The sequence below is a fragment of the Danio rerio genome, chromosome 24, assembly GCF_052040795.2.
Source record: "Danio rerio strain M-AB ecotype USA chromosome 24, GRCz13ab, whole genome shotgun sequence".
NCBI classification, from domain to species: Eukaryota; Metazoa; Chordata; class Actinopteri; order Cypriniformes; family Danionidae; genus Danio; species Danio rerio.
In genome coordinates, this window is record NC_141044.1 from 3,400,001 (window position 1) to 3,414,906 (window position 14,906).

General features: G+C 36.8%; 1 protein-coding gene and 1 long non-coding RNA gene across 12 annotated transcripts in view; one reads left to right on the forward strand and one right to left on the reverse strand.

Annotated features, from left to right (window-relative positions):
- The window catches only part of sugct (succinyl-CoA:glutarate-CoA transferase), a 304,284-nt gene that overhangs the window by 216,283 nt on the left and 73,095 nt on the right, over positions 1 to 14,906 (reverse strand).
- Positions 2,845 to 14,906, forward strand: part of LOC141380807 (uncharacterized) — a 37,874-nt gene continuing 25,812 nt past the window's right edge. The window contains exon 1 of the long non-coding RNA XR_015524698.1: positions 2,845 to 3,083. This is a non-coding gene — a long non-coding RNA (uncharacterized LOC141380807). The remainder of the gene's footprint in view (positions 3,084 to 14,906) is intronic.

Here is a 14,906-nt window from a genome sequence, read left to right on the forward strand (position 1 = left end):
CTGAAATTTGTAACGATCACAAAGAGATCGGCTCTCGTGTAAAATATAATGATGATGGAAGAAGTTGTGGTGGGTTATTCGGGATGTGGGGAGTTTCTTACGTAATTAAAGGTGTTTTCTGTCACTGCTTGTTTAGCCTGCATTAATGCATTCAGTGTAAGCTACACAATTAATCATTAAAAGATCGGGATCTCAACACCCACGCAACGTAAATTATATATATTGATATACGTATTTTATATATATATATATATAAAATAACATTTTCACATATTTTAGAATTCTTAGATGTTTTTTTTTTTTTTTTTTTACTAATGCTGCACTGTTTGTACTAATAGCCTGCCTAGTTAATCTAATTAAGCCTTTAAATGTCACTTCAAGCTGTGTAGAAGCGTCTAGGAAAATATCTAGTCAAATATTATTTACTGTCATCATGGCAAAGAGAAAATAAATCAGTTATTAGAGATGACTTATTAAAACTATTATGTTTAGAAATGTGTTCAAAAAAATCTTCTCTCCGTTAAACAGAAGTTAGGAAGAAAAAAAATAAAAGAGGGGCTAATAATTCAAGGGGGCTAATAATTCTGACTTCAACTGTAGATTTTTAGTTTATTTTTTATTTCTTTGCTAAACATTTCAATTAACTTCTAAGCATCCTAGAAAACCCCTGGATTGCTGTGTATTGCTGCTAGTGTTTTCTGGGTCACTGTGCACAAGTTACATCTTTGTCTTATGTTAGTCTTTCAATATTCCCTTGTGAGAGTCACTGAAAGTTCCTGGACTTCAGAGAACTCCTCGGTCCGACAAGCCTAAATCATTCGTTCCCATAGTCAACAGAACAGCAGATCTGAGTCCTGGTTAACCAGCACACTAACTCAGAACCCAACCACTGCTCGCTCTCTAGCTCAGGCAGAGCACACGCACAGCTGTCAGTGCACATGACGGATTACAGCAAATCTAGACAGCAGAATAAAGACTTTTTAAGGTGCAATGGTATAATGATGCTGCTTCAAATACATCATTCATACAGTTGAAATCAAAGTGTGTTTCTTTTATTTAATATTTCCCAAATGATGTTTAACAGAGCAAGGATTTTCTACACAGTATTTCCTAATATATATTTTTTGAAGAAAGTCTGATTTGCTTTATTGTGGCTAGAATAAAAGCAGTTATTTCTTTTTTAAAAAAAAAGTCAATATTATCAGCCCCTTTAAGCAATATAAGCTTTTGATTGTCTATATAACAAACCACTGTAATACAATGACTTCACTAATAACCCTAACTTTAACCTAATTAACCTAGTTAGGCCTTTAAATGTCACTTTAAGCTGAATACTAGCGTCTTAAAAAATATCTAGTCAAATATTATGTACTGTCATCATGGCAAAGATAAAAGAAATCAGTTCTTAGAAATAAGATATTGAAACTATTATGATAATAAATGTGTTGAAATAAAATCTCTCAGTTTAACAGAAATTGGTGAATAAATATACAGCAGGGATAATAATTCAGGAAGGCTAATAATTCAGACTTCACTTGTATATACAGCAGCGGAAAAAATGAAGAGAAGTACAATTTAAACTACTATTTATAGTGTTTTTGTTTTTCTCTAAATCATTGACAACATTTCTTACAATTTTTTCCATCATTTAGAGCATTTTTGCATGAAAATATGATATATTCAGGGTAAAATGCTGCTTTAAGATTCCTAAAATTATATGTATAATGCATTCTATAAGAAAACCTTAAGATTTATGAACAACATGAAACTTTATTGAAGTTTTAGATGCCAGATTTAATTCGCCTCTGCATTTGCTATTATAACAGATTTAACTCTTCTGGAAAGGTTAAGGGCTGTGTTTGTGGGGATTTTTCACTATTCTTATTAACATATGTGTGAGTTCAGGCAGATGTTGGATGAGAAGGCATGGTATACAGTTTGCGCTACAATTCATCAAAGGTGTTCAGTCGGGTTGAGGTCAGGCCTCTGTGCAGGCCAGCCCAATTCCTCCTACCCAAACCCCTCATTCATGTCTTTATGTCAGTCGGTGGCAGGAAGGGTTTTCCCCACAACTGTTTCCAGAGGGTTGGGAGCTTGAAATTGTCCAGAATGTCTTTGTGCAGTTTGCTGAAGCACTAAAAAGTTAATTTTAATGGAACTAAAGGAGCCATGCTTAATCATGAAGAACAACCCCAGAACATAATTCCCCCTCCATCACAGCACCCCATGCTTTTGGTAATGTAAGGCCACGGAAATGCATTCCTGAAGCTCTCTACACACTGTATTTGAGCTAATCTGAAGGCCACATGAAGTTTGGAGGTCTGCATTTTGACTCTGCAGAAGGTTGGTGACTTCTTACTGTGCACCTCAGCATGCGTTGACCCCGCTCTGTGGTTTTTACATGGCCTACCACTCGGTGGCTAAGTTGCTGTTGCTCTCAATTGCTTCAACGTTGTTAAAACACTGTTAACATATGACCGTGGACTATTTAGTAGTGAGGAAAGAGGAGTTTTGAATGGAGCACAGGTGGCTCGTGGTACCATGCTTGAATTCCCTGAGCTGCTGAGTGCTTCCATAAATGTTTGTAGAAGCATCTGCATGCTGAGGTGCTTGATTTTATTCACCTGTGGCTGTGAAAGTGATTGGAACACCTGAATTCAATGACGTCAAAACTTTTAGCTGTAGTGATTTAACTTAACATTGGTAGCAGAGGATGACTGCTACTGGGAATTACAAAAATTGCCATTGTTTGATGAGAAAACAGCTTATGAAAGTTGGAAAAATGAGATTGAAACATAGAGACACGTCACAGACCTGGACAAAAAGAAAAAAGCTTTAGCAGTTACCTCATAACAAACAGGCAGAGCAAGAAACAGCACACTGGAAATACCAGCGCATGATTTGAATGCTGACATTGATATGCAAACACTAACAGAAAAATTGGACTCTGTTTTTAAAAAGAAGAAAAAGATCGACAGTACGAAGCCTACACACACAGACTTTGATCAGATCACAAGAAGAAGTGGTGTTTCTACGGTGGACTACATTGTTGACTTCGAACGTCGATACAACAGGATACGCAAGTAAGTTTAAAATGGAGCTTCCAGATGCTGTACTAGCTTTCAAGCTACTTACTGCCAGTCCTACTGTTAAAGATAAACAATTAGCGCTAACAGCTTACCCCACCGCTTCTTTCAACCAATGTCTAGTAAAAACTCTACAACAGTTCTTCTTATTTCTAACACACTTTATTCTCTCCAACACAACTACCGCTAACACAGACATGGATCTTTTTATACCCCCAAAACCCTGCGCTAACACACACATTTACTTTCAAATGTGCAGCTCATAAAACATAACATTAGCAATATAGTTTATATACCGCATACATCAAATAACACAGGGTTATAAAGTTGCAAATGTGAGAGAGAATATAGCCAAAACAACAGCTTTGAGTAAATCTTCAGTGTCCTTTGAAGAAAGGGAATTTGAAAAAATAACAACCTGACATTAAGCTTTAGCAATGCTGTCAAAACAGAGAGCATCCGGAACAACTGCAGTAAAGTGTCATCCACCATTTAAGCTGAACTGATCAACGACTATAAACACATCATTTTTGAAAGCCTCAATCCACACTGACACAAATCAGAACAGAACCTTTGAATTTACAGAGCGTTATTTAACATGTACATTTCTGTTGCCTTAAAATGCCATCTCTGTGTGGAACGAAGGCCAAAATTGAAAGATTAGAATATGCATTTTTATTAGGGTAGACAGCATAGAGGCAATATTGATACCTTACAGTATAATAGTACAACCTCTAAGGAATCAATCTGGACCCTTTAGGTAAAAGCATGTACCTTTTAAAATAGTACAGCCTTACAGACAGCCTGCGCACCTGATTTTTCTAAGAGTGTATATAAAATAACATTATACTGGGTTTCAGCAGTTTATTTACCCAAATGAACAGACTATAAAACAGACAACCCATATCCACAGAATTTAAAATGGCAAATGTTAAAATTCCTCCTTTGTTTTCTCAAGGTTTTGTTCAATCGCAAAACAAAACATCCAAGTAGAGCTAAACTGTGACTCGTGCCGTCAGAGGGAATTACAGGAGTCTCTGCTGTAACTGTGTCAAACCCCTTCAGCTTAAGGGCCCTTCTTCTGGGAAATAATGAGGTCCAGGTAACAAAGAACCGTCCAAGAAACCAACAAACACACACTCATACACACTCATACACAAATCATATTAAAGAGAACACCGGAGATAACGGGATCAGACCTTCATAGTGATGCATTTTCTTGTTTTTGTATGGCAAAAACACTAATGCTATCCTTCACAGCTCCGATACGACCCTTTTTATGACTTATGACTACAAAAAACTATTTGCTTTGCCTCAGAAATGGTGTGAAAGGTCACGTCTTCCTTCAAGATACACTAAAACCATACAACATGTCAACATCAAGTCTTAATCCAGCCATATATATAGGCAAAGTGTGTCCATAAGCAGATTTGAATGCATTGCCTTTATTCCATCTGTGCGCATTAACCTCACAGTATCTCCAGATGGGACTGGCTCTGACCTCGCAGCATACTTTCATTTACCCTTGGAGTGAGTTGATAAGTCATGTGAGGTAAAGAGTGTGGCTCATGAGGGTCAGCGAGGACTAGTGTCACCAGATGAGCCGGCGCAGAAACAAATCTGCACTTAATAAGCGTTTCTGCCTGATAGCGCTCTTGAGGTACTAATGAGATTTGGCATGAAGCCTAGACTCGGAGGTACCAGGTTTGCTGGGGTGAAACTCAATATCCTGAATGAAACAGATGCCACTGAAAGGCAGCGGTGGGACAGCGGGTCTGTCGAGGGTGAATGAGGAAAATGAGTGTGTGACTGGTGTGATGTGTAGAGTGAAGGATCTGAACTGACCCAAATCACTGATGCTGGGGTTCACATCAAATGTAAAGAGAACATTAGCATCGCTTCATTCACTCTAACTTACACATCTGATGTTCTTCATTCATTAGTATAAATGCATTTAATTGTACGAGTGACGCCAAAAACATCTCACAAGTCTAGATATGGATATACAAGGGTGGAAATCGGTATTGAACGTCACAATTTTTCTCAGAAAACATACTTCTAAAGATGCTGCTGACTTTCAGTGGATGTTGGTAACAACCAAAGAAATCCATGTATGCAAAGGAAACAAAACTAATTCTTTTACAAATAAAGTTCTGTGTAATAAAATGAAATGACACAGGGAAAAGGTATTGAACACATGAAGAGAGGAAGGTGTAGAAAGGCAGTGAAAGCCCAGACAGCAGTTAAAATCTGTCAGTAGTTCTTCAGCAAGCCTCTGCCCTTCCCCAGTGTAACTATCAGCTGTTTCAGTCCAACATCTACATTAGAAGGAGAATGAAGATCAAACCAGGGTGGACATTTCAGCAAGACAGTGATCCAAAACACAGCCAAGGAGACTCTCAAATGCTTTCAGAGGAAGAAAATCAAGCAGTAGCATGGCCCAGACAATCACCTGACTCGAATCCAATAGAGAATACAATATAAAGCTCAGATTTGATAGACGAGACCCACAGAATCATCAAGATGTTAAAACTGGTGAAGTCCGTGAACAAATCTCACCTGACTACTGGATGTGACTTCATTCTCATATCAGAGTCGTTTTTAAGTTTAACTACGTTCGCTGCTTAGTAAAACCTGTTGTTAAAGTCCAAAACGGCAAACGTCGAAATTAGCGGTGTGACGAGATGTCGTGTTACAAGATCTTGCGAGATTAAATCATGAAGAGGTGAAAAGTTGCCTTGTGAGTTGTGATGTTAGCATGATGGAGCGTGAGGGTCAAATTAGCATTGAAGACTGGAGGCAGGATTAACCTGGCAACCCAGGCTGGCCTCAGCTGGACACATTGTTTTTCCAAAGTTCAACAAAGTTATTCATTTTCAAGCAGAGGCTGCTACAATTGCCACAACACAAATGGATCATGTTTATGACCATACAATGCAAAAGCACTTTAGATATGCTAATATTTAACATGTCAATCGATTTAAAACGTGGAGTATTCCTATTTTACTTGCATTGTTGAAGTGCAGTACATTTAAACACCGTTATCATACTATACGAGACAGAATTAGTCATACACACATGGCTGTTTGACACTATTCTCAGCACCTACCAATTCAGTAAAGTACCACAGACACTTACTTACATACTTACTCCCAGGGCCATTTATATTGAAGTTAATAATTAGCCACACCATGTTGGTTTCATAACATCTAATTTTTAAAAGGTTGGTTGTTAGCCCAACGCTTAACCCCCAACCTGGATGACCAGGACATACACTACGGACAAGTTTGTTTATTCAGTTCCCCTATAGTGCATGTGTTTGGACTGTGGGGGAAACCGGAGCACCCGGAGGAAACCCACACCAACACGTGCAAACTCTACAGAAATGCCAACAGACCCAGCCGGGGTTCAAACTAGTGACCTTCTAGCTGTGAGGCCACAACAATACCCACTTGCCGCCCATAATGAAATACATTCTTCGTTTAATATTATAATAGTTTGTGTCATCAAATAAAAATCTTTAACTTTAACCCATACAACGTATTTTTGACTGTTGCTATAATATACCTATATATAATAAATACAAATATAACATAATGCTGGTTTTGTGGTCTAGGATTAAATATTTCCATTTAAATGGTTGGGATGTTTTGCTAACTAAGCTTTTTCAAATGACTTTCTGCTCCTAAGTAAAAACAAATGACTTCACGGGATTATTTGGGCCTTTACTTTTCCCACACATGTATTTTACAGACACCAATGTTACCTGAAACGAAGCAGTTTGTGCCGTTAGTGATTAGGCTTACAGTTTTAATAAGCACACTTTGGTATGGGTCAGTAAGCAAACACTGAGAAACACCTCGGCTTCATTCACAACCACTCAGGACATCCGGCATCCAGAGCGAACAGCCCAGGGGTTGAGGGTTTGACGTCATGAGCATAAACGTGTCAGAGACTTTCACAAGTATACTGTAAAAAAGATCTGTTAATTAACTGTTTCTGTATTTTGTGATTCACAAGTGTTTTGTTTTTATTTGCTGTGGTGAGTTGCATTATGGGATGTTGATCTCTGCTCTGTCCACTTTTGATGTTGAGAACTCAACTCTACAGTTTAACAAAGTGACTTTTATTGACATTTTGGTAGTTTGAAATAATATAAGAAATGATATATAGAAAAGTCTGTAAAAATTGTTTTATCTTCAATCCACTTGCATTTCTAAAAACTAAAAAAAATAACTTAATTACTTCATATTTTCCCCAAACAAATCTATTGTATGGAAGCCAGCATTTTTAATTTTCAGTGTATTTTAAGAAGATGTTATTTGGGTCATTATCAAAGTCTGAGCCACTGCTAAATTAGGAGAAACGTGGCTTTTTTTCATGATATCTTTTCCAATGTTGTGAAGCTCCAATGCCAGACTCCTTCATGTGTCTGAAATAATCTTATCTTACACCACGCCATTACCAGACATAACCGATGTCTCTCTCTTGCTTAAATCAGCTAATAATAATAACAGTCCACGCAAGACACAACAAAACCAAAATCAATCTCTCCTTCACGTAAGAAGTGGCGCAAGTCCTTGGAGTATGTCAGAAATAAATAAAGAAATCACTGTTGAGGAATCATATCCAGTACAGTCATTATAAAGTTGTTGTTTTGCCGTTAAGTGTCGCTCCGCTTGAATTCAGAGTAGACACAATGACTACGTTTACATGGACATCAGTAATCAAATTATTTGTCTTAATCTGAATAGGACAATATATGATAAGGGTGTATACATGGGTGGTATTTTGGGTGTTCCTTTCATAATCCTGTTCTACATGTTATAGCACATAATTCGATTAACGTCATTGCGCCACTGCGATATCCACATTTCCTCCAAAGTTTAATGTTATTTCAGGTGCTCATTTTTTTATTTGTTGACTTTAACTTCAGTTTGGTGCTGTCACTTTCATTCAGGAACATTTCATGCATGCCCCCATGACAAACGAGATATTGCATGCGAGTATAAACTGCTGGAAGAGTGTTGTTTTAATGGAGTTTGATACAGCACGCCGTATGGGGGAAAAAAACCTCCGCATTTCTCAATGCAGGAGTCTGTGGTCCTTCACTGACTCATTAGGTGCAGAGTATAGCGCGGTGTGTGAGTGAAATATTCAGTAGTAAAACTTGGCAAAAGTCTTATATGACAGTATGTTTAATTGCAGTGTTTGCATGTCTGTACTGCACTTCAATAATGCCACTAAGATCAGCATATTCCACGTGTCTTCATTCCGTTTCTGTTTAATATTATGACCTAAATCAGATTGAGGTAATCAAAAAATCGCTGTTTACATAGTAGACTCTTAAACTACCATGGGTATTGTGTTAATTGTATTAAAATAAGATTATTGGTGTCCATGTAAATGTGTTCAATGTTAGGGCTTGTGCCAATTTATTCCCCAAAGACTGTTAAATAATAAAAGTTAATTTATTTATGAAGCACATTTACAAAAAGGCACAAGAGTGACCAAAGTGCTGTACATAAAACTGAGTAATATTTAGTAAAATATAAAGATGATGATGAAAACATAAAAAAACAAGAGAAATAACAGATACAGTTGAAGACAGGATTATTCGCCCCATTGAATATTTTTATTCACCAGTTTTTGTTTAATGGAAAGATTTTTTCCACACATTTATAATAGTTTTAATAACTAATTTGTTTTATCTTTGCCATGATGATGGAAACATAATATTTTACTACATATATTTAAAATTACTAGTGTTCAGCTTACAGTGATATCTAAAGGCTTAACTAGGGTATTTTGGGAAATTGAAAAATATTGAACTGAAAATAAATAAAGCTTAAAGGGGCTAATAATATTGACCTCAAAATGGTTACAAAAATGTTAAAATCTGCTTTTATTCTAGCCGACATAAAACAAATAAGAGTTTCTCCAAAAGAAAAAAAATATATAAGAAATACTGTGAAAAATTTCTTGCTGTTAAACATTATTTGGGAGACATTTGAAAAAAATTTACCAGTGAGCTAATAATTTTGAGTTCAACTGTACATTTTTAGAGATATTGCACAAAACTATTATTATATTCTCATTTCTTCACTTGTAAATTGTGCATTCACTGAATAACCAAAAACAGGCATTACACCAATTTTCCATATCGTGTCGATAATGTACACATTCCCTTCAGATCTATTTAACAATGTGATCTTTATTGCCTGGTTCGTAAGAGTCCAGTCATTCCCTGACAGACAGTCACCCAGTGCTACAAATCCATCTGTAGTTGAAAGCGTGCAGAGGCCTTGATGCACAACACTACAACTGCAAACATTCAGCACTGCAACACCAATATGGGAGCAATTAAGAGTTCTTTTGAAAGTGACAAGGTAATTAAAACAAGTGAGAGCATGGTTGATTGCAAATGATGCATTTCGCCACACACGCACCTCTGCAAACTACTTTTCTTGAACTGTTCTACAAAAATGCCTGAAGATAGACAAAACAATGAACTAACAAAAATAATAATCTCAAAAATAAGTATCTATATTGCATCTATAGTTTTCATATTGGTACCTTACAAGTACAAAAGTTTACTCTTTAAAAAGATACCACCCCAGTTACAGCTTTTGGAAATTATTTCTGATACTGTTAAAAGGTTCTGATGGACTCCAATGAGTTCACATCTGTCTCTTACGCAAAGTGTGTACAGGCCCCGTCCAGGTATACAGGCTGTTTCCTAATATGCATTCTTAACCGATCTTGCATCCTTGTGTAACATCATTGTTAACAGCCAAAGTTAAGTCCCAAAGCTCAAGACCACAAGAACAGAGTATGCGTGACAGAACCCTGAAGTATTCCTGATATTGAGGACGCATTGATGATGATTTAAGTGCAGTACTCACTCTAGAAGTCCCAGAAGTCATTGCAGCTAAATAAAGGATGTGGGAGGTGCAAGGTTTTATATAACTTTTTATTATTAAACGTTCAGATAAAAACTTATCTTAGGATTTACTTAAAGTAAACTGTGACAGTAATTTTTTCAGAAAATCTTTATAAACACACAAACACCTTAAAGGGTCATAAAACCCCCCTCTTTCAGATCAAATCTACCTCTGATTTTTTTCCCAAAAATGCTTCATAAGCGCTTTACTTACAATGTCCGCCATTCTCTATATCTCATACAGCTCTCCCGACAAAAATGCTTGCTGCACAAAATAAAGAAGCTTTGCTGTATCGGCCCAGACAGCATTGGGGGGGGGAAACATGCAACAAACCCTGTGAATCATGAAAACAAACACATTTGACCCTTCATAAATGGCTAAATACTGTCCATGGACGCAGTTTTACCCAGTCATTGGGTCTCACAGCTTGGCAGATCTGCCTTGCCTTCAGAAACCATGTACTCTCATAAATTATTAAGAAGTAGACTCTTCTCATAGGATAAGGAAACTGGAATTTAAGTTAAGTATAAGGAAACTCAGAGAAACAAGGATAAGGAAACTCAGAGAAACTGACACGCCATCACATCACTTGCAGATTTGCTTTACGTCATTGATTCAATCCTGCCCCAAAAATTATTTTAAACCAGAAAGATGAAAGTAGCTGACAAAAACTCAAGATTATCCAGTTTTCCCCACAATTAAAGCTGACGTGTGCTAACGTTGTCTTAACTGATGCTCAACACACACAAATCTGTTAAAATCTCAAAGTATTGAGGGTTTCTTGAACCTTTAAGGGTGTTTTTTTGCATTATGGGACCTTGATCTTTGCTCTGTCGACTTTTGACATTAAAAATTCAACTCAACTACAGTTTAACAAAGTGAATCACAAAATACAGAAAACTGCTAATTTAGGGGCATTACATAGGGATTTTTACACACGACATGACAGGTAATAACCAAAAAGGCCTCTTTGAGAACTAAGACATGGCCTGTCAAACAGTGAGTCCAGCTGGTAGGATGAATGCACTTTTCTGAACAGCAGTGCCTTAAGGACTTTCTGAGAAGCGGCTTCTGTTCTTAGTGTCCCGCTGCGGACAAAACTACACCCAAGACGTTCCACCGCGTCAATAAAAGTGAGAAAAATCAAACGGAGGACATTGCACGTCACACTGTGAACATCTGCCGGCCAGAAACCCTTGAAACTAATGCAGAAGCGCTCTTCAGTTTTCCTGTTTCTATACGAAGCGCCATGAACGTCTGCTGGGTGGCGGGTTTCAGTGTTTATCCCGCGAGAGCCGTCAGAACATGAAAGGACGCAGCTCATTAAACTTAAGTGAAAATAAATGAATTGTTGTGAATGACACCAGACGAATCGTTTTGGTCTTAACCAATGAGTAAACTGTCGTGACCCACTGATTTTTCTTCTTTAATATTGTGACCGCAGGACTTGCGATTCTGTGGGGTCACTGTTTGATTGGTTGATGTTGTGGTGGTTTTATTGCCGTGACTGTGCTGTATAGACGCCACATGTCAGCGTGATTAAAAAGAAGCAAATAAATAAAATAAGACTAGCGTGCTTTGACAAACTACACGACTTGCTTCAATAATCAGAGCTAATGTTAACACTGAAATGTTAACAAATAAACTGTGAATGACGAATTACTTTAATATACATTTAGACTATTCAAACTACCTTTTAAAAGCTTAAGATCATTACGATTTTTGTCACCATTCATCAAACAAAAATAGCGCATGTCTTTGGAATTTGGGGGAAACCGGAGCACCCAGACGAAACCCACACCAACACGGGGAGAACATGCAAACTCCACACAGAAATGCCAACTGGCCAAGCTGGAACTCGAACCAAAGACCTTCTTAGCTGTGAGGTGACAGTGCTAACCACTGAGCCACTGTGCAGGCGCAATGCAAATATAACATATTTTAATATGATCTTCGGTATTATGTAATATACTTCATTCGTGTTATGATAACGTTGATGTTTCAGCTATTCAAATAACTTTGGATCATGTTTATAAAGTTAATGTTATTCCTGTCATGTTGCGCATATTTGTATAATCTTACAAAAACTGATTTGTGGATAAAATAATAATGTCCAGCTCAAAACTTAAACTTTAACCAAAATGTAATCAGAGTCACACTGCCTCTCAGCATGAAGGGAAATAACTTGCGTCTTATAGCTCACTTCTAAAATGTTGGTCCACTTGCACATGTATATGTACAGCCTGTGTGTGTGTGTGTGTGTGTGTGTGTGTGTGTGTGTGTGTGTGTGTGTGTGTGTATGCGTGCGATTAATGTGTGAACATTCTAAGAATATTTGATTTTAACCATATTTCTGAGGACATGTTTTTATTAAACTAAGAACAGAAGCGGTGGAAAAATCTGATAAATGATACCACTTGCTCATCATCATGTACGGGGAGCAATAATTCAAAATAATCCACTTTACTGACAACCAAGAATGTGAACATTATATTTTCATTTGCTTACACAGACTGTGGTCATTAAGACGTACAGTAAGTTTTTTTAACAACATATGAAATATGTGATTTGCTAATCGTCTTTTGAAACTTTTACAAACTTTTTTTTTTAATTTTAGAAACGAAACAATATAGATGTTTCCATCCACCAATTTTTATACATATTTTTGGATCACAATTACAAATGTTTATATAAAAAAAACAAGATGTGCATACAATTTGAAAATGCAAATACAAATCTTAAGGGCACAACTGAGTTAGATAAATGTTTTTAAAAAAGTCTAATGTCTTTGAATCAACTTTGAAATTCATACAAAAAAAGTGTAATTGAACACCAAAATCCCTGCTTTTTTACTGATAATTAAAGCAATCAACCAAACAATTAGTCAATCATCCAATCAACCAACCAACCAACCGACCGACCTGACAACTAAACCGTCAAACCACCCCACCAATCAACCAACCAACTAGAGATACACAATATTGGAAAAATCAAACATTGAGAGTTTTCATTCTGCGATAGGAATACAATTTCAATAGATTTGTTGAATAACTATTTGGAAATAATTTATCATTTTAGATAGATTGGGGAAATTGAGTAGGAGACAAAAAATACACTAATTGTATTTGTCAAATAATCAAATATAAATATAATACTGCATAGTCTTTGTTTCATAAACATATAAATACAATTAATTGTTATTCATTTGTCAAAGTTACAAATGGTACAATGTCTTATGCCTAAATGCTTTTAAAACCCACAGTCAGAGGCCTCAAAAAACAATTGCAAAATTATAATCCAAACTCAACATTGCATATTGTCACGATGCAAGTTCTGCAAATGATCACATTGCGATACTGACACTAAAACGATTTATAGTGCAGCCCTACAACCAACCAATTAACCACCAAACCAATCAACCAACCAATCAACCACTCAATCAACCAACCATGCAATCAATCAACCAACCACCCAATCAACCAACCAACCAGCAAAACAACCAATTAATCAATCAACCACTTAACCAACTAACCAACCAACCATCCAACCAGACAACCAACCAATCAATCAACCACTCAACCAATCAAACAACCAATCAACCAACCAACAAACAAAACAGCCAATAAATCAATTAACCACCAAATTAACCAACCAACCACCTAATCAGCCAACCAACCAACCAACCAACCGGACAATCAACCAACCATGGATTCATTCAATCAATCAATCAATCAATTAATCAACCAACCAACCAATCATCCAATCAGTCAGTCAATCAACCAACCATCCAATCAGTCAGTCAACCAACCAACCAATCATCCAACCAACAAACCAACCAACCAACCAACCATCCAATCAGCCAGTCAACCAACCAACCAACCAACCAACCATCCAATCAGTCAGTCAACCAACCAACCAACCAACCAACCAACCAACCAACCAACCAACCATCCAATCAGTCAGTCAACCATCCAATCAGTCAACCAACCAACCAACCAACCAACCAACCAACCAACCAACCAACCAACCAACCATCCAATCAGTCAACCAACCAACCAACCATCCAATTAGTCAGTCAACCAACCAACCAATCATCCAATCAATCAGTCAACCAACCAACCAACCAATCATCCAATCAATTAACCAACCAACCATACGATAAATCAATCAACCAAACATTCACCAAACAACCAAACAATCATTTATTTCTAAATTAATAATAAAATTTAAAGAATAAAAATTACTGTTAAAATCATCATTATTGCAATAAATACGAGAAAATATTGAGTCCATATCCACTGGTTTTAACTGCAGATACTGTAGACATTGATAAAACGCTTAGCACATAACATTAGATATATCGCAGTCATTCACTTCTGCAGAAGAGTGGTTAATATAGTTTAGCAGTATTAAGCTGTAATCACTTGAATAAATAAGCAGTTCAATGAACACAGTACAGTGAATTGTGAGTTTGTTTTTCTCACAGAGTAGATAAAGAGGCATTTGGCAAAACTTAGACAATCTATTCCAGAGTTCAACAAAAAAAAATCTATCAAATTCTCCACAGAAATATCTCCCCGTGAATAATTGTGAGAAACAAACAGAGGTTTGTATGTTTGTATGCGCTGGTCGAACGTATGCAGCGGTCAAGCAAATGTTTGTGTGCTCTGGTCAGTTCTTTGTAAAACACCATTATTCACAGCAGAAGAGTGCGAACAAACACAACTGGACGACACTGGAACAGACACACACAATCATAACAAACAGAACATTTAGAGGAAATGCTGTATTGTGGGGTTTATTAGCATGTACTGACTCATAAGAGCAAATAAATATAATGATGAATTAACAATAAAGCACTGAGAGTAAAACAGGC